Below are 19,153 nucleotides of genomic sequence, written 5' to 3'. Positions count from 1 at the left end.
GTGAAGAGCATGCGCCTTCCACCATTTGCACGCCCCCTGCAAGTGCTGGAAGGAGCACCCGCAGTCCAGTTCCTGATAGTCAGATTGAAGATGTCAGTGTTGAAGTACACCAGGATGAGGAGGATATGGGTGTTGCTGGCGCTGGGGAGGAAATTGACCAGGAGGATTCTGATGGTGAGGTGGTTTGTTTAAGTCAGGCACCCGGGGAGACACCTGTTGTCCGTGGGAGGAATATGGCCGTTGACATGCCAGGTGAAAATACCAAAAAAATCAGCTCTTCGGTGTGGAGGTATTTCACCAGAAATGCGGACAACAGGTGTCAAGCCGTGTGTTCCCTTTGTCAAGCTGTAATAAGTAGGGGTAAGGACGTTAACCACCTCGGAACATCCTCCCTTATACGTCACCTGCAGCGCATTCATAATAAGTCAGTGACAAGTTCAAAAACTTTGGGTGACAGCGGAAGCAGTCCACTGACCAGTAAATCCCTTCCTCTTGTAACCAAGCTCACGCAAACCACCCCACCAACTCCCTCAGTGTCAATTTCCTCCTTCCCCAGAAATGCCAATAGTCCTGCAGGCCATGTCACTGGCAATTCTGACGAGTCCTCTCCTGCCTGGGATTCCTCCGATGCATCCTTGCGTGTAACGCCTACTGCTGCTGGCGCTGCTGTTGTTGCCGCTGGGAGTCGATGGTCATCCCAGAGGGGAAGTCGTAAGCCCACTTGTACTACTTCCAGTAAGCAATTGACTGTTCAACAGTCCTTTGCGAGGAAGATGAAATATCACAGCAGTCATCCTACTGCAAAGCGGATAACTGAGTCCTTGACAACTATGTTGGTGTTAGACGTGCGTCCGGTATCCGCCGTTAGTTCACAGGGAACTAGACAATTTATTGAGGCAGTGTGCCCCCGTTACCAAATACCATCTAGGTTCCACTTCTCTAGGCAGGCGATACCGAGAATGTACACGGACGTCAGAAAAAGACTCACCAGTGTCCTAAAAAATGCAGTTGTACCCAATGTCCACTTAACCACGGACATGTGGACAAGTGGAGCAGGGCAGGGTCAGGACTATATGACTGTGACAGCCCACTGGGTAGATGTATGGACTCCCGCCGCAAGAACAGCAGCGGCGGCACCAGTAGCAGCATCTCGCAAACGCCAACTCTTTCCTAGGCAGGCTACGCTTTGTATCACCGCTTTCCAGAATACGCACACAGCTGAAAACCTCTTACGGCAACTGAGGAAGATCATCGCGGAATGGCTTACCCCAATTGGACTCTCCTGTGGATTTGTGGCATCGGACAACGCCAGCAATATTGTGTGTGCATTAAATATGGGCAAATTCCAGCACGTCCCATGTTTTGCACATACCTTGAATTTGGTGGTGCAGAATTTTTTAAAAAACGACAGGGGCGTGCAAGAGATGCTGTCGGTGGCCAGAAAAATTGCGGGACACTTTCGGCGTACAGGCACCACGTACAGAAGACTGGAGCACCACCAAAAACTACTGAACCTGCCCTGCCATCATCTGAAGCAAGAAGTGGTAACGAGGTGGAATTCAACCCTCTATATGCTTCAGAGGTTGGAGGAGCAGCAAAAGGCCATTCAAGCCTATACAATTGAGCACGATATAGTAGGTGGAATGCACCTGTCTCAAGTGCAGTGGAGAATGATTTCAACGTTGTGCAAGGTTCTGATGCCCTTTGAACTTGCCACACGTGAAGTCAGTTCAGACACTGCCAGCATGAGTCAGGTCATTCCCCTCATCAGGCTTTTGCAGAAGAAGCTGGAGGCATTGAAGAAGGAGCTAAAAGGGAGCGATTCCGCTAGGCATGTGGGACTTGTGGATGCAGCCCTTAATTCGCTTAACAAGGATTCACGGGTGGTCAATCTGTTGAAATCAGAGCACTACATTTTGGCCACCGTGCTCGATCCTAGATTTAAAGCCTACCTTGGATCTCTCTTTCCGGCAGACACAGGTCTGCTGGGGTTGAAAGACCTGCTGGTGACAAAATTGTCAAGTCAAGCGGAACGCGACCTGTCAACATCTCCTCCTTCACATTCTCCCGCAACTGGGGGTGCGAGGAAAAGGCTCAGAATTCCGAGCCCACCCGCTGGCGGTGATGCAGGGCAGTCTGGAGCGACTGCTGATGCTGACATCTGGTCCGGACTGAAGGACCTGACAACGATTACGGACATGTCGTCTACTGTCACTGCATATGATTCTCTCAACATTGATAGAATGGTGGAGGATTATATGAGTGACCGCATCCAAGTAGGCACGTCACACAGTCCGTACTTATACTGGCAGGAAAAAGAGGCAATTTGGAGGCCCTTGCACAAACTGGCTTTATTCTACCTAAGTTGCCCTCCCACAAGTGTGTACTCCGAAAGAGTGTTTAGTGCCGCCGCTCACCTTGTCAGCAATCGGCGTACGAGGTTACATCCAGAAAATGTGGAGAAGATGATGTTCATTAAAATGAATTATAATCAATTCCTCCGCGGAGACATTGACCAGCAGCAATTGCCTCCACAAAGTACACAGGGAGCTGAGATGGTGGATTCCAGTGGGGACGAATTGATAATCTGTGAGGAGGGGGATGTACACGGTGATATATCGGAGGGTGAAGATGAGGTGGACATCTTGCCTCTGTAGAGCCAGTTTGTGCAAGGAGAGATTAATTGCTTCTTTTTTGGGGGGGGTCCAAACCAACCCATCATATCAGTCACAGTCGTGTGGCAGACCCTGTCACTGAAATGATGGGTTGGTTAAAGTGTGCATGTCCTGTTTTGTTTATACAACATAAGGGTGGGTGGGAGGGCCCAAGGACAATTCCATCTTGCACCTCTTTTTTCTTTTCTTTTTCTTTGCATCATGTGCTGATTGGGGAGGGTTTTTTGGAAGGGACATCCTGCGTGACACTGCAGTGCCACTCCTAGATGGGCCCGGTGTTTGTGTCGGCCACTAGGGTCGCTAATCTTACTCACACAGTCAGCTACCTCATTGCGCCTCTTTTTTTCTTTGCGTCATGTGCTGTTTGGGGAGGGTTTTTTGGAAGGGACATCCTGCGAGACACTGCAGTGCCACTCCTAGATGGGCCCGGTGTTTGTGTCGGCCACTAGGGTCGCTAATCTTACTCACACAGCTACCTCATTGCGCCTCTTTTTTTCTTTGCGTCATGTGCTGTTTGGGGAGGGTTTTTTGGAAGGGACATCCTGCGTGACACTGCAGTGCCACTCCTAGATGGGCCCGGTGTTTGTGTCGGCCACTAGGGTCGCTAATCTTACTCACACAGTCAGCTACCTCATTGCGCCTCTTTTTTTCTTTGCGTCATGTGCTGTTTGGGGAGGGTTTTTTGGAAGGGACATCCTGCGTGACACTGCAGTGCCACTCCTAGATGGACCCGGTGTTTGTGTCGGCCACTAGGGTCGCTAATCTTACTCACACAGCTACCTCATTGCGCCTCTTTTTTTCTTTGCGTCATGTGCTGTTTGGGGAGGGTTTTTTGGAAGGGACATCCTGCGTGACACTGCAGTGCCACTCCTAGATGGGCCCGGTGTTTGTGTCGGCCACTAGGGTCGCTAATCTTACTCACACAGTCAGCTACCTCATTGCGCCTCTTTTTTTCTTTGCGTCATGTGCTGTTTGGGGAGGGTTTTTTGGAAGGGACATCCTGCGTGACACTGCAGTGCCACACCTAGATGGGCCCGGTGTTTGTGTCGGCCACTAGGGTCGCTTATCTTACTCACACAGCGACCTCGGTGCAAATTTTAGGACTAAAAATAATATTGTGAGGTGTGAGGTATTCAGAATAGACTGAAAATGAGTGTAAATTATGGTCTTTGAGGTTAATAATACTTTCGGATCAAAATGACCCCCAAATTCTATGATTTAAGCTGTTTTTTAGTGTTTTTGGAAAAAAACACCCGAATCCAAAACACACCCGAATCCGACAAAAAAAATTCGGTGAGGTTTTGCCAAAACGCGTTCGAACCCAAAACACGGCCGCGGAACCGAACCCAAAACCAAAACACAAAACCCGAAAAATTTCAGGCGCTCATCTCTACTTTTAACGCATCCAGGAGCTTGGTCATCCATCATACAGTCCACACCTGGCCCCTGCGACTTTTAAATTTTCCCACAAATTAAGCACAAGATGCATGGGATTTATTTTCAGTCATCGGAAGCTGCAGTGGAGACATTCATCCAGCATGTACAGTATCTACTTCAGACTGGTCCAGCTGCTTTACCAAGTGGTGTGAGTGCATATAACTTTGTAATGTTCACAACTTTGTGCATTTGACAACTTATTGCACACCCCTCATACAGTGCCTCCACTAGTAATAAGTTTATGAGAAATACATGCCCTAAAGCTATGTCTAGAAGTTTTCTATTAATTATTATATTTATAGATGGAATTAAAATAAGCTACAAACTCTCACCTATCCAAATTCCTACAATGCCCCCATTACGTGTGCCCCCAGATGGGTATAACAGTCCCTCACACGAGCTCTTCTCTCCTGCGATGGTGAGACATTACCAAACTGGGGTGTGGTTCATCAAATCGACAGTGTCTAGGTCGACAATGTTTAGGTCGACCACTATAGGTCGACAGTCACTAGGTCGACATGGATGGAAGATCGACAGGGTTTCTAGGTCGACATGTGCTAGGTCGACAGGTCTAAAGGTCGACATGAGGATTTTTTTTTTTTTTGTCGTTTTCTTCGTAGAGTGACCGGGATCCCAAATTAGTGCACCGCGTCCCCTCGCATGGTGCCTTCGCTCCGCTACCGCTTCGCTCGGCACACTTTACCGTTCCAATCGTAGTCCACGTGGATCGTTAAGTATGAAAAAATTCAAAAAAAGATAATAAATGTGAAAAACTCATGTCGACCTTTAGACCTCTCGACCTAGCACATGTCGACCTAGAAACCCTGTCGACCTTCCATCCATGTCGACCTAGTGACTGTCGACCTGTAGTGGTCGACCTAAACATTGTCGACCTAGACACTGTCGATCTTCAGACCGGATCCCACCAAACTGATAGCAAAGGTGCTGAAATGAGATGCGGTGAATATGCTGGCTGTCGGGCTCCCGGCAGTCGAAATAAAGATGCCGGATTCCTGACACCCATTGGAATCCCAGCATCAGAACTCTGAAAGGGTCAGGAGACCAACGCCAGGATCCTGACAGCCGGCATCGCAACCATTACAACAGCCAGCAGGTTAGGTTTCGGGACAGGAAAGGAGGGTTAGGTTTAGTTGCAACTCTGGTGGATAGGTTGTGTGGGTGGGGAGGGTTAGAGTTAAGCTGCAGGGAAGGAGGGCTAGGGTTAGGCGCCCCTGGGTAGGGTTAGAGTCAGGCTGCGAGGGAGGGAGGGAGGGTTAGGTTTAGGCAGCGGAGAAGGGGGTTAGGTTTAGGCACCTCTGGGGGGTGGATAGGGTCTGGCACTAAGGGGGAGATTATATTTAGGCTGCGGGACCAGAGGGTTCGGGGGTAAAGGAGAGGGGGAAATGCCCTATGCTCACCACTGTCGGGATTTTGTTCTTCGGGATCCCGGCATCATTATTATGCATGTGGGATCCCGTGTGCGTGCAAATAATACTGATTCCGCTGAAACACCCCCCCTCAGTAAACTATTTCTTCTTACCAATTGTAAGTTCATGGAGGTGGAGCATCGACAGCCCCAAAGTCATCATCAGATATCCTAGCCTAGCCGGAAAGATTATCTTTTATTCTGGACCAGTTATTGGCCAAGACCACAGGTACCGACGGCCGCTTATTGAACACCCCTGGAGTAACACAAGCAAGTACAACTTTGTACAACAACATTTAAATAGATGAATAAACATTGGCAATTGCCAATGCAATATAAATGGACTAATTTTAATATATCAGCAGTATATGTAAGCAAATTAGTGGTCTCTTAATAAAATATAAGCAAATTAAATAACAAATGAAAATATTGGCTCATCTCACATAAATGCAGGGTTTTTAATTACAGACCAGTATAGTATCACATATAATCAAATACATCTTATCTATAGGAATAACAACATAAAAATATAATTCAATTTAGTAACAATGTTAAATTGTATTATAATGTAGTAATAATAATAATAATAATAATAATAATATTAATAATTTCAAACACTTTCTTGGTAAGATAAAATAGTAATATTCAATTTTCTTTGTTATTAGTTGGTTTTTCCATAATTTTCTATAGGGCTTATTTATTGTATGAATATTGCATTTTCTCTTACGTCCTAGAGGATGCTGGGGTCCATTTTAGTACCATGGGGTATAGACGGTTCCGCAGGAGTCTTCGGCACTTTAAGACTTTTCAACAGTGTGAACTGGCTCCTCCCTCTATGCCCCTCCTCCAGACCTCAGTTTAGAAAATGTGCCCAGGAGACTGGATGCACACTAGTGGAGCTCTACAGAGCTTTGCTGGAAAAAGACTTTCTTAGGTTTTTTATTTTACAGGGAAGCTGCTGGCAACAGCTTCCCTGCTTCGTGGGACTTAGGGGGGAAAGTAGGAACCAACTTATCAATTAGTTAATGGTTCTGCTTCCGCTGACAGGACACCATTAGCTCCTGAAGGGTACTGAACAAAGCCCAAGCCTGGCCAGCGTTCACTCCCACAGCACTGCCGCCACCCCCTAACAGAGCCAGAAGTCAGAAGGCTGGTGAGTATATTACCGGAGTCCTGCAGAGAGGGGATCCTTCAGTCATAATTGGCGGCATACAGGTACACGCGCAGCGCGCGCCATGTCTCTCAGCACAAGGGTGCAGAGCGCGTGGGAACGCGCTCTGAGGGCATGTTTTAAAACCTTACTCTCACTGACAAAAAAGGCACATACATGTACAGCTGCTGATGTGCCATCCCCAGCCAGTATAAATATTACATTGCTGAGGCTGAAGGGCGGGGCTTCTCCTCAGACTTGCCAGAACACTCACTGGGTGCCATTTTCTCCTGACAGAAACTCCAGTGTGAAGCTCCTGAACGCTGTTTCTCCTCATGACAACGCTGATACAAGTACAGCAGAATGGTGCTCAGGCCCACCATTGCTTGTGCATGGGTAGTTAACGCTGTGGAAAAATGGTCTGACAACAACTTGCTTGTTAACATAGACACAGTTGACCGGGATGAAATAGTCCTAACTCTCGGCCATATCAAAGATGCTGCTGGTTACTTAGTTGAAGCTATGAAGGATATTGGGTTGCTGAGTTCAAGATCCTCCGCTATGGCGATATCAACCCGCAGGGCGCTGTGGACCCGCCAATGGAATGCTGATGCGGAATCAAAAAAGAATATTGAGGCGCTTCCTTACAATGGAGAAGCCCTCTTTGGAGACAAGCTGGATGCCATGATTTCAACGCAGGAGCAGAAGTCAACAGCTACTTCTGCTAAAATCTCAGCATGATGCTGGGGCTCCCCTGCGGGAGTAGGATCGGGTGGGGGTACGTCTACTGTCTTTCAGCCAGGTCTAGGTTCACTCAGATCTGGATCCTTGGGTATTGCAGATAGTATCCCAAGGGTACAAATTGGAATTTCAGGACCTTCCCCCATGCCGGATTTTTCAAATCAGCCTTACCAGCTTCTGTTCAGGACCGAGCAATAGTGCTGAACGCAATACAGAAATTATGTCAAGACAATGTAATTTCCTTAGTTCCTGTGTCACAACAGGAAAAAGGGTTTTATTCAAGCCTGTTTGTAGTGCCGAAACCGGATGGCTCGGTCAGACCGATTTTAAACCTAAAGACTCTGAACTCTTATTTGAAAAGGTTCAAATTCAAGATGGAATCCCTGAGAGCGGTGATCTCCAGCTTGGAGGATAAGGAATTTCTGGATTTCTGGTATCAATGGACATCAAAGATGCTTATTTACATGTTCCCATCTACCCGCCGCATCAGGCATACCTGAGGTTTGCGGTGCAGAACTGCCACTACCAGTTCCAAACATTGCCTTTCGGGCTCTCCACGGCTCCGAGAATATTCACCAAGGTGATGGCGGAGATGATGGTTCTTCTTCGCAAGAAAGGAGTCAAAGTCATCCCATACTTGGACAATCTCCTCATAAAAGTGAGATCCAGAGAGAAACTAGTGCAGAACTTTGCACTTTCCCTGACGGTGCTTCAACAGCATGGTTGGATCATAAACCTTCCAAAATCACAATTGGAACCCACAAGGAGGTTATCATTTCTGGGAATGATATTGGACACGGAAGCACAGAAAGTATTCCTACTGGTGGAAAAGGCTCTGGAGATACAGAGTATGGTCAAACAAATTTTTAAAACCAGCACGCGTATCGATTCATCAGTGCATCCGCCTGCTGGGGAAGATGGTAGCGGCCTACGAGGCTCTACAATTTGGCCGATTCCACGCCAGGGTGTTCCAATGGGACCTACTGGACAAGTGGTCCGGATTGCACCTACACATGCACCGGAGGATAATCCTGTCAACAAAAGCCAGAATTTCACTCTTGTGGTGGCTTCAAAGTTCTCACCTCCTGGAGGGAAGCAAGTTCGGGATTCAGACTTGGATCCTGGTCACCACAGAATCAAGCCTCCGAGGTTGGGGAGCAGTCACGCAAGGGGAAAGCTTCCAAGGATGATGGTCAAGTCAAGAAGTACTCCTTCACATAAACATTCTGGAATTGAGAGCTGTGTACAACAGCCTTCATCAAGCAGCACACCTTCTTCAAGGTCGTCCCATACAGATCCAGTCAGACAATGTAACGGCAGTAGCTTACATAAACCACCAGGGCGGAACAAAAAGCAGAGTGGCAATGGCAGAGGTGACAAAGATACTCCTCTGGGCAGAAAGACATGCAAAAGCTCTGTCAGCAATTTTCATTCCGGGAGTGGACAACTGGGAAGCAGACTTCCTCAGCAGACACGATCTCCATCCAGGAGAATGGGGCCTCCACCCAGAAGTCTTTGCAGAGGTAGCAGATCATTGGGGCATTCCTCAAGTAGATATGATGGCATCATGTCTCAACAAGAAGCTTCAGAAATATTGTTCCAGGTCAAGAGACCCACAAGCAATAGCAGTGGATGCACTGGGGACCCAGTGGGTGTTTCAGTCAGTGTATCTGTTCCCTCCACTTCCACTAATACCAAAAGTTCTCAAGATCATCAGAAGAACAAGGGTTCGAGCAATTCTCATTGCTCCAGACTGGCCAAGGAGGGTTTGGTATCCAGATCTTCAGGAGCTATTACTGGAAGATCCTCAGCCTCTTCCTCTTTGCAATGACCTGCTTCAGCAGGGGCCGCTTGTTTATCAAGACTTACCGCGGCTGCGTTTGACGGCATGGCTGTTGAGCGCCAGATCCTAGCCCGTAAGGGTATTCCCAATGAATCATTCCGACACTTATTCTGGCCAGGAAAGGGGTAATGTCCAAACATTACCATCGTATTTGGAGAAAATATGTATCTTGGTGTGAATCCAAGAAGTCTCCTGCGGTGGACTTTACATTAGGATGTCTTCTCTTATTTCTACAGGTGGGTGTGGATGCTGGCTTGAGATTAGGGTCTATCAATGTCCAAATTTCGGCCTTGTCCATTTTCTTTCAGAAACAGTTGGCTTCCCTTCCTGAGGTCCAGACGTTCGTGAAGGGGGTTCTGCGCATCCAACCTCCCTTTGTGCCTCCTGCGGCACCATGGGATCTTAATGTGGTGTTGCAGTTCCTTAAATTGGACTGGTTTGAACCTCTACAAGAGGTAGAGTTGAAGTTTCTCACTTGGACATGCTGGTGGCCTTGGCCTCAGGCAGACGAGTGTCTGAATTAGGGACTCTGTCACACAAGAGTCCTTATTTGATTTTTCATGAAGATAGAGCTGAACTGCGGAAGCGTCAGCATTTTCTTCCAAAGGTTGTGTCTTATTTCCATATCAACCAACCTGTGGTGGTGCCAGTGGCTACTGACCTCAGCCGTTTCAAAGTCCTTGGATGTCATCAGAGTGTTGAGGACTTATGTTGCAAGAACGGCTCGGATATGGAAAACAGAATCTTTGTTTGTCCTCTATGACCCCAACAAGATTGGGGGTCCTGCTTCTAAGCAGATTATTTTGCGCTGGATCAGAGGTACCATTCAGCACGCTTATTCCATGGCAGGATTGACGTTACCGAGTTCGGCAAAGGCCCACTCTACAAGGAAAGTGGGTTCTTCCTGGGTGGCTGCCCAGGGTGTCTCGGCGTTGCAAATTTGCCGAGCAGCTACTTGGTCAGGAGCAAACACGTTTGCTAAGATTTACAGGTTTGACACCTTGGCTGCTGACGACCTTCAGTTTGGTCAGTCAGTTCTGCAGGAACATTAGCACTTTCCCGCCTGTACTGGGAGCTCTGGTACATCCCCATGGTACTAAAATGGACCCCAGCATCCTCTAGGATGCAAGAGAAAATAGGATTTTAATTACCTACCAGTAAATCCTTTTCTCGTAGTCCGTAGAGGATGCTGGGCGTCCACCCAGTGCTCATTTTTCCGGCAGAATTACATTTTATCTTTTTACACAGGTTCTCATGTGTTAAGATGTTCACAGCTGTTGCTGTTGCGTTATGCATGCACGTTAGCATGGGTTATGTTGAAAGCCATGTTAGGCGGCATGTTTTGTATGGTGTGAGCTGGTGTGAATCTCGCCACTAGTTTAATGTAAATTCTTCTCTCGAAGTTGTCCGTCTCCGCGGGCACAGTTCCTATACTGAGGTCTGGAGGAGGGGCATAGAGGGAGGAGCCAGTTCACACTGTTGAAAAGTCTTAAAGTGCCGAAGGCTCCTGCGGAACCGTCTATACCCCATGGTTCTAAAATGGACCCCAGCATCCTCTATGGACTACGAGAAAAAGATTTACCAGTAGGTAATTAAAATCATATTTTTGCATATTTACAAATTAACTAGCTTTTGATTTTTATAAGAGATGTGCACTGACCCCATATTCTAATTCATTGTCATATTTTGGTTTGCCAAAAACCGCCCTCACGGGTTTTGGATCTATAGTTTTTTTTTTTATGTATTAAAACAGCTAAAATCACATAATTTGGCCATTTTTTGTTGCTAGAGTATTATTAACCTCAATGACATTCATTTTCAGTCACTTCCAGTCAATTGAACACCTTACAATATTGTTGTCATCCGGTTTAGGTCAAAAGGTTGCACCGAACTAGGTGGATGACAATGTTGTGACAGCAGTGGGGGGCACTTAGCTTAACACGTGGCAGGTCAACTTCAGAAATAGCACATCTAGGAAACAAGAGTGGCACTGCAGTGGCAGATAAGTTGGCAGTTTAATAAACTATACGACCCCACAGAAACCAAGAATGTTTTCATTAATGAAGAACTAGATTAGTGTCACGCCGCCGCCCCGGCCGCCTTACTTACCTCTCCGGGCGCGCTGGTCCTCTCTGCGGCCGTCTTCGCTGGCGGCTCCCGTCGCTCGGCCTGGCGTCTGGGCGGGTGATGTCATCAGGCACTTCCCACCAATCAGCTGATGGTGGGAAGTATAAATTCAGGCACTGCATCAGTGCCTGAGTATCATCAGTTCCCCAGGAGTGGCGATCGCCAGACCTCCGTGCCTCCCAGCACCTCCGTGCCTCGGAGCATCTCCGTGCCTCCTAGCACCTCCGTGCCTCCAAGTGCCTCCGAGCATCTCCGTGCCTCCAAGCATCTCCGTGCCTCCCAGCATCTCTGTGCCTCCCAGCACCTCCGTGCCTCCCAGCACCTCCGTGCCTCAAGCACCTCTGTGCCTCAAGCACCTCTGTGTCTCAAGCACCTCCGTGCCTCAAGCACCTCCGTGCCTCAAGCATCTCCGTGCCTCCAGCACCTCCGTGCCTCAAGCACCTCCGTGCCTCCAAGTGCCTCAGCGCCTCCAAGCACCTCAGTGCCTCCAAGCACTTCAGCGCCTCCAAGCACCTCAGTGCCTCCAAGCACCTCAGTGACCTGGTTTGGGAGTGTTGTGGACTAAGCTAGGCGTTCGTTTCTTCTCTCTGTGTCCAAAGCCTGAATTTGGAAGTACGGTCCATCGAACGGCCTATTTCTTTGACTGCTATCAATGGTACTAGGATATCCAAGGGTATCTGTCACGATCCGGGTATCTGGACGCCATTACTTACCCTTCAGATGCCTCCTAAGGCTGGCTCAGCGTTCCAGGACCGGATCCCGCTGTTCCTGAGTTTCCACATGCAGAATGTCAGAGTGGTGATTTCATCAGCCGCGGCCTCCGCTGTGCCCGCGTGGTTAAATGTGCGCTTGTCAGTCTGGCGTCTCCTGTCTCCTGTGGCCGGCGTCGCCATTACTGTTTCAATTCTCACATGGATTACAAACCAAACTTCCCTCCAAGTGTCTGCATGGGCGCAGCCATCTTGGATTTTGTCATCTGATTATTTCCACCAATCTGCTGTCTATATTGTTGATTTGCATAATTGCCTAGCCAACCCCTTCCTTGCTGCAGGTATAAGTATGCTGTGCCTGAGCAAGGAAGGCGTCAGTGCTTTGGTTGTCTAACCTAGTTCCAGTTTGTCTCTCTCCTGTGGTTGTCTTCCAGGTTCCAGCTCCTGTCTCCAGACTTCTGCTATAGAGACCCGCACCAGCATTCCATCTGCGGTGTAGCCTGACTCTCCGATCCATTCTGGACTCACCTGTTTCCAGCTACAACAATCACCTGCTTCCAGCCCAGCTTCCAGCAGTGTACAGCTTCTCTTAAAGGGCCGGTGTCCTTTCTGCAGTTTACCACTCTCCACCGGTATTATTATTTCACCGCTCTCAAACAATCACCTGCTTCCAGCCCAGCTTCCAGCAGTGTATAGCTTCTCTTAAAGGGCCGGTGTCCTTTTCTGCAGTTTACCACTCTCCACCGGTATTATTATTTCACCGCTCTCAAACAATCACCTGCTTCCAGCCCAGCTTCCAGCAGTGTATAGCTTCTCTTAAAGGGCCGGTGTCCTTTTCTGCAGTTTACCACTCTCCACCGGTATTATTATTTCACCGCTCTCAAACTCCAAACTTCATTATTATTTCATCGCTCTCAAGTTCGTTTATTATTTAACTGGTTCCAGCCAGTATCCACTCCGTACCAACAACAGTCTGGTTCCAGCCAGTATCCACAGCAGCCGTTTTACCTTCAGCAGCCCAGCCTTTCCTGGAACATCAGCTGGTACGATCCTGGGTTCTCTCCATTGCTACAGTCAGGCCTGGTAAGGACTTTCCAACTAGAAGATTATAAGAACTGTCTCACACTACCAGTGCCTGTGGCCCTTGCCACCCTGTAGTACCCAGGAATTGTATTTATCCTCTGTTGACTTTTATGTTTCCTTTTACTGCTGCTGTGTTACGGAGTTTGTCATAATAAACATCATTGACTTTTATCCTGGTTGTCGTGGTCACGCCTTCGGGCAGTTATTCTACATGTTACTTACATGTCTAGGGGTCTGATACAACCTCCCAGGTTCCGTTACATCTCAGCCCCTACAACTGAGGCTGCCTCCCGTCAGCTCATGCCCTCAGTTGTGACAGTATCATAACAGAGCGCACGGTTCCAGTTAAATTACAGGTCGGGGTCGGGGCTCTACATCAAGAATATTTGGAGCTCCTGGTGATTCCGGAAATGCATCACGATCTGGTTCTCGGAATGCCTTGGCTCAAAATTCACAATCCCCATATTGATTGGAAGACCGCACAGATTCGGGCTTGGAGTTCTTTTTGTCACGCTAACTGTCTCATCCCTGTCTGTCCGCTTCGTGTTTCTACTAAGGCGGAGGAAGAACTTATCCCGGAGGCGTACCAAGAGTTCAAGTATGTGTTCTCGGAACAGGCGGCTGACCAGTTAGCACCCCATAGGTCTTGGGACTGCCCCATTGACCTCATCCCAGGGAAAATGCCACCCCGGGGTCGCATTTATCCTCTGTCCCTTCCAGAGACACAAGCTATGTCAGACTATATCAAGTCCAATCTTCACAAGGGATTCATTCGCCCCTCGATCTCCCCGGCTGGAGCGGGCTTCTTCTTCAGGAAAAAGAAGGACGGGGGGTTAAGACCATGTATCGACTACCGCGGCCTAAATGATATTACCATAAAAAATGAATACCCCTTGCCTCTAATCACAGAGCTATTTGATAGAGTTCGTGGTGCCCACGTTTTTTCCAAGCTCGATTTGAGAGGGGCCTATAACCTTATACGCATCAGAGAGGGAGATGAATGGAAGACCGCCTTCAATACCCGGGATGGGCATTATGAGTATCTGGTGATGCCGTTCGGTCTTAGCAATGCTCCTGCTGTCTTCCAGGGATTCGTCAACGAAATCTTCAGAGACATGTTATACCTAAGTGTCGTGGTATATTTGGATGACATACTGATTTTTTCCAAAGACCTTGCTGAACACAGGATACAGGTCAAAGAGGTACTCCGCCGTCTACGTGAGAATCATCTCTATGCCAAGATATCCAAGTGTACCTTCGAAGTAACATCAATACCGTTCCTCGGTTATATCATCTCGGGGATGGAGCTTCGCATGGACCCAGAGAAACTTTCCGCCATTCGGGACTGGGCACAGCCACTCTCCTTGAAAGCAATACAAAGATTCCTGGGTTTTGGGAACTATTATAGAAAGTTCATTAGAAGTTTCTCCACCATTGTTGCACCCATTACCGCCTTGACGAGAAAGGGTTCCAACCCGGGTTTGTGGCCTCCCGAAGCCAGAGAGGCCTTTTCCCACTTGAAATCGGCTTTTATGTCCGCTCCAGTACTCCAACAACCAAATTTCGAGGAACCTTTCTTCCTAGAAGTTGACGCATCCTCGGTCGGAGTTGGGGCCGTTCTCTCTCAGTACGCCTCAGATAAGAAATTATATCCGTGTGGCTTTCACTCTCATAAATTCTCTCCGGCTGAACGAAATTACACTATTGGAGACCAGGAACTCTTGGCAATTAAATCTGCCTTGGAAGAGTGGAGATATCTCTTAGAAGGGGCCAAACATGTGATTACCATTTACACTGATCACAAAAATGTGTTGTATATCAAAACCGCACAGTGCTTGAATCCTCGCCAAACTAGATGGGCACTCTTCTTCACTCAATTTTCTTTTGTTATCAAGTACCGAGCCGGGACTTTTAATACTAAAGCGGATGCACTGTCCCGTTCACAAACTCCCACAGATGAAGAGGATTCTTTTGAGCGGAGTTTCATTCTGAATCCAATTTCTGTCTCCGCTGCCTCAACTACTCCAGGTCCTCCTCCTGGAAGAATGTCCGTACCAGCTAAATTCCAGTCGAGGATACTACAGTGGGCCCATATCTCCAAGTTTTCCGGTCATCCCGGCGCCCAGAAGTTGTACAAGTTTCTGCAAAGATCTTACTGGTGGGACTCCATGAGGAAGGATGTACAGGATTACGTTAATTCTTGTCCACAGTGTACACAGCATAAATCTCCTCGCCTACCTCCTGCTGGGTTACTTCGTCCTCTGTCCATTCCTATGAAACCCTGGACTCACATTTCCATGGACTTCGTCACCGACTTGCCCTGTTCCAAAGGTTTTAACACTGTCTGGGTGATCGTCGACCGTTTTTTGAAGATGGCGCACTTCGTTCCATTGACTGGTCTGCCGACAGCTCCTAAATTAGCTCTAATATTTGTCCGAGAACATTTTCGGTTGCATGGGTTGCCTCAAGAAATAGTCTCTGATCGAGGGGTACAGTTCACCGCAAGGTTTTGGAAAGCTCTCTGCTCGGCCTTACAAATTAAACTTAAGTTTTCGTCCGCTTATCACCCCCAAACTAATGGGCAAACGGAACGAGTCAATCAAGACTTGGAGACTTTCCTCCGCCTGTATCTATCCCCTTCACAGGACAACTGGGTAGAGTTATTGCCTTGGGCAGAGTTTGCACATAACCATTCATTTCATTCCTCCACTGGCGAATCTCCGTTCTTCATCAACTATGGCTTCCACCCACAAGTTCCGGAATTACCAATTCTTCCAACAGGAGAGGTTCCAGCTGTGACTTCCACTCTACTACACTTCAGACAAATTTGGAGTAAGGTTCATGCTAGTCTAAAAAAGGTTTCTGTCCGATACAAGTTCTTCGCGGACAAGAAACGGCGAGCCGCTCCTCAATACAAGGTTGGTGACAGGGTATGGCTCTCCACACGTAACCTCCGGCTAAAGGTACCCACCATGAAGTTCGCCCCAAGGTTCATCGGCCCATACCCTGTGCTACAAATCCTGAATCCTGTGGTCTGCAAGTTGGGATTACCTTCTTATCTACGCATACCGAATGCCTTTCATGTTTCTCTCCTTCGTCCTCTCATCCTTAATCGTTTTCATTCTAAGCCCTCAAGCCCCACTTCGGTAGAAACTGAAACTGGGACAGACTTCGAGATCAAAACTATTCTGGACTCTCGTTATCTTCATAAGAGCCTGCAATATCTCGTAGAATGGAAAGGTTATGGTCCTGAGGAGAGAAGTTGGATAGGAGCTTCTGAGGTCTCAGCTCCTCGACTAATCCGGATCTTCCATGCCAAGCACCCTACGAAACCTGGGAAGTGTCCAGGGGCCACCCCTAAAGGAGGGGGTACTGTCACGCCGCCTCCCCGGCTGCCTTACTTACCTCTCCGGGCGCGCAGGTCCTCTATGCGGCCGTCTTTGCTGGCGGCTCACGTCGCTCGGCCCGGCGTCTGGGCAGGTGACGTCATCAGGCACTTCCCACCAATCAGCTGGTGGTGGGAAGTATAAATTCAGGCACCATGCACTGCATCAGTGCCTGAGTATCATCAGTTCCCCAGGAGTGGTGATCGCCAGACCTCCGTGCCTCCCAGCACCTCCGTGCCTCTGAGCATCTCCGTGCCTCCTAGCACCTCCGTGCCTCCAAGCACCTCCGTGCCTCCGAGCATCTCCGTGACTCCAGCACCTCCGTGCCTCCGAGCATCTCTGTGCCTCCCAGAACCTCCATGCCTCAAGCATCTCCGTGCCTCAAGCACCTCCGTGCCTCAAGCACCTCCGTGCCTCAAGCACCTCAGTGCCTCCAAGCGCCTCAGCACCTCCAAGCACCTCAGTGCCTCCAAGCACCTCAGCACCTCCAAGCACCTCAGTGCCTCCAAGCACCTCAGTGTCTCCAAGCACCTCAGCGCCTCCAAGCACCTCATTGCCTCCAAGCGCCTCTGCGCCTCCAAGCACTTCAGTGCCTCCGAGCACTTCAGCGCCTACAAGCACTTCAGTGTCTCCAAGCCCAGTGCACTTTAGCGCAGTTTGTGCCTCCAGCACCTGGTATTCTTCACTGATTCATCAGCACCTTTCAAGTTCTGTCTTTCAGGAGACCTTCAGCGTCCACGCGTGCCTCCTGTCTGCCGTCCTGATTCTGCATAAGGAAAACTTACATTCGGCCATCTCTGCTGCGGCCCAGTTGCAGTTCCTCTTCCCGGTCACCAGAAGAAACCCCGAGTCCTTAACACTCCCAAACCAGGTCAGTGATAATTAGAGGGCCGAAGGAGGTGGAGTATGTATGTAGTAGAAGGGAGGTAAAGGTAGGAAGTGTCACGCTCGGCTTGAGGTGAGGATCTGATGACTGACAATTGACTGAGGGAGCAGCTTTCGGCAAATTAAGGAAACGAGGTGGCTGAATATAGTTCTTACTCATGGATTGAAGAGTTGGCCCGAAGATGAAGAGGTGTAAGCAATGAGGGCAATGACTGAGAACGATACACTGAAGAAAGATTAATTCAGTTTTAATGAGATTTCAATAATACACCACAACTAGGAGATAAGTCCGAGTGAGTTCTGAAGAACAAAATGGTCGTGACTTGTAGACAGTACTGAATAATACTGAATGGAGAAGTGACTTGTAAACGATACTGAAATACACTGAATGAAGAGATGACTCTTGATTTGTGAACGATGCTGAGGAACACTGAATGAGTAGATTAGTGTGATTTGTAAATGATGCTGAAGAACACTGAATGAGGAGATGACTTGTGATTTGTAAACGATGCTGAAGAATGCCAAATGAAGAGATGACTTGTGATTTGTAAATGATGCTGAAATACACTGGATGAAGAGATGACTTGTGATTTGTAAATGATGCTGAAGAACACTGAATGACGAGAGTACTTGAAGAACGATGTTGAAGAGAGGATCAATGTCAGCACTGACAGCAAACGGAGACCCTCTACCAGATAGAGGACCCAGCAATTAAACCACAAGGGCAGGTGGACTGGATGCAAAGGACTGCAATAACAGAACTGACCACCGGTCGATCTCTACAGAACCAGGATACCAGGGGTTAACCCTTTGAGCACAGAGCTTGAGCACCTTACAGCAGCAAGTAACTTGAAGCATTGGCACCATAGCCAAGCATCCACCCCTTTTTATAAGGGGAAACAGCACCGGATTGGCTGGCCGCAAACTGGGTTACCTATTGGCTTGGCTTGGTCTCCAACATGGCGGCTCCCTGCACAGAGGACACATGTGGAACCAGCACACAGCCACTACCGCTGGCCTCAGCCTCCCATATGCCGCACTCCAGCAACAGGACACTTGGAAACAGACACCTCCGGCTGCCATGCTCCGCTCCCCGGGACCCGGACCCCGGCCTCCAGACACCCATCAGCCGCACTGGATGACCTTGCTGCCGCAGCTCTTATCCTCCGCAGCAACACCAGCCAGCTAACAGGAAGGCCTCAGGGACCAGAACTGGAGGTAAGATTCCAAATGCTGACAGTAAGGAGAGATTAATAAGTAAATTCTATTTATTTATTTGATTTCAAAAATTGTAATTTATCATTAAGGGCATTGGGGATGGTATGAATTTATTATGGCCCTTTCTTTCCTCTGTTGCTGTAAAACAGGCATCACACGTTAATTTTAATTAATAAGGTATTAGCATGCATAAAGCGGGGAAATGATGCAAGGGATGAGAGTGTTATATTTCCATTATATAAATCGCTAGTAAGGCCTCATCTTGAATATTGTGCACAACTATGGGCACCATACCACAAAAAGGATATCCTGGAACTAGAAAAGGTTCAGAGAGGGGCGCCCAAATTTATTAAGGGTATGGATACGCTCGTAAAGGCTTGCTAGGCTAGGCATGTTTACACTGTGAAAAAAAAGAGAATAAAAGGGGACATGATTAATACAAATATATAAGGGGTCAATACACAGAGCTAGT

Source organism: Pseudophryne corroboree, chromosome 3 (assembly GCF_028390025.1).
Source record: "Pseudophryne corroboree isolate aPseCor3 chromosome 3, aPseCor3.hap2, whole genome shotgun sequence".
NCBI classification, from domain to species: Eukaryota; Metazoa; Chordata; class Amphibia; order Anura; family Myobatrachidae; genus Pseudophryne; species Pseudophryne corroboree.
Note: the sequence above shows the minus strand (reverse complement) of the source record.